This window comes from Aotus nancymaae, unplaced genomic scaffold (assembly GCF_030222135.1).
Source record: "Aotus nancymaae isolate 86718 unplaced genomic scaffold, 86718_ANA_hifiasm-v0.15.2.pri h1tg000007l, whole genome shotgun sequence".
In the NCBI taxonomy this organism is placed as follows: Eukaryota; Metazoa; Chordata; class Mammalia; order Primates; family Aotidae; genus Aotus; species Aotus nancymaae.
In genome coordinates, this window is record NW_026988418.1 from 35,803,878 (window position 1) to 35,806,086 (window position 2,209).

At 28.1% G+C, this 2,209-nt stretch overlaps 1 pseudogene; it reads right to left on the bottom strand.

The window, feature by feature from the left end:
* Positions 1 to 206: 206 nt before the first annotated feature.
* Positions 207 to 302, bottom strand: LOC135273487 (U6 spliceosomal RNA; annotated as a pseudogene).
* Positions 303 to 2,209: the final 1,907 nt, after the last annotated feature.

Consider the following 2,209-nt stretch of genomic DNA (forward strand, 5'->3'; position numbering starts at 1 on the left):
TTCTTTATTTTTATCTGACTGTCTTATTTCAGAATGCCATTATTTATGTTCTGAGATTATTTCCTTTGCTCGGTCTATTCTGCTGTTAATACTTGTGATTACACTGTGAAATTCTTGCATTGTGTTAATCAGCTCTGTCAGAACAATTAGGTTCTTTTTTTATACTGGTTATTTCATCCTTAAGCTCCTATATCATTTTATTATAAAAAAATTTGAAATGTTTCATGAATTTGCAAGCCATCCTTTCACAGGGGTCATGTTAATGTTCTTTTTTCTGATTTTTTATAACTTTATGTATAAAATTTCTATATATTTTAAGTGTAGGATTTAATTATTTTTGGTAAATGAATAGAATGATATGAGAACCATCACAATCAAGTTTTAGTACACCTCCATTACCTCAAAGAAATTTCTCATGCCACTTTGCATTACATCTGTGCCCCAATCCCTCAACCCCTGTTAACTTCTTTTATTTTACTGTTTCCCACTTTTTCTAGGATTTCATATAAATATAATCATACAGTATGTACTCTTGTGTGTGGCTTCATTCATTTAGCATACTATTTTTGAGATTCATTTATGATGGGTATTATTTGTGCCAGTAGTTGATTTCTTATTATTGCTGATCAGGATTCCATTGTATAGGTATACTATGTTTTATTTACTCATCAAACAGATGAAGAATATATGAAAGGTTTAAATTTTTTAGCTATAGTAGATAATACTTTTAAGAACATTTAAATACACATCTGTATTTGACATGCTTTAATTTTTCTTAGTAGATAACTAAAATGGGAGGTGCTTGGTCAGTGGTGTACCCTTTTAAGAAGTTATAAATTGCTTTTAAAGTACCTGTACCATTTTGCATTCCCACCAGCCAATGCCTGAAGATTCTAGTTTCTCTACATCTTTTTGGTATTGTCAGTTTTCTTCATTTTTAGTTATTTTAAGGAATGCATAATAGAATCTCATTGTGGCTATAGTTTGTATTTTCCTAATGACTGATAATTTTGACCATCTTTTTATGTGTGTTGGCCGTTCATATATCTTCTTTTGGGAAGTCTTTCTTTAAATATTTTACCATTATTTATTGAGCCATTTTTCTTATTGTTAAGTTGCAAGAGTTCTTTCTTTATACTGGATGCAATATATTGTTAGATGTATGCTTTACAAATATTTCAAACCACTCTGTGGCTGCTTTTTCATTACCTTGAGTCTTTTTGTAAGTGACAGTTTTTCATTTCTTCTAAACTCCCACTTTTAAATTGTTTTTATGATTTTTGCATAAAAGAAATATATTAGATTCTTTTAAAATGTATATAAAATTAAAAGGAATTTAAAGAGTTTAAATATACATTTTAGAATAAGCTTGTTAATTTCCACAAAACCATGCCAGGAATTTTACTGGTATTGTGTTGAATCTCCACAGCACTTTGGGAACTTTGATACTTTATCTATATTGAGTCTCCAAATTCATGAACATGGTGTAATTCTCCATTTATTTAAGTATTTTGTAATTTCTCTCAGCTATATTTTATAATTTTTAGTGTCTAATTCTTAATATATTTTCTTTAATTATTATTTCCATTTTTTCTGAAGCTATTTTCAATAAAATTGATTTAATTTTCTAATTTAATTTTTAGATTGTTGTTGCTGATGGAAATATAAAAGCTAATTTTTATATTGATCTTGTTAAAATCATGTATTAATTTCCACAGCTACATGCATGATCATGTTCTACTTCCTTTACTCAAATATGAGTGAATATATATTTTTTTCTGTTCTTATTACACTGTCTAGAATGTCCAATATTGTAAGGTGGAATTGGTGTAAGCAGACAACCTTCCTTTTCATAAGGAAAGAGAGTACAGAGCATCAGTCTTATCATTAAGTAAAATGATAGGTTTGGTTTTTAATATGTCCTTTGTCAGAATGAAGAAGGTGATTTCTATCATTTTTAGGAGTTTTCATCCTAAATACGTGTTGAATTTGTCAAACTTTTTGTGTCTATTGATATTATCAAGTAATTTATTCAATTAACATAATGTATCCTATTCATTGCTTTTCATATTTTAAATCAGGCTTGCATACACTTGGTAATACTTTAGTTCTTGCTGAGTTAGATTTGCAGACATTTTGTTTTAAAGATTTTTACATCTTTGAGTGTGTGTGATATTGTTTTGTAGTTATTTTGTTATTTGCTTGTTCT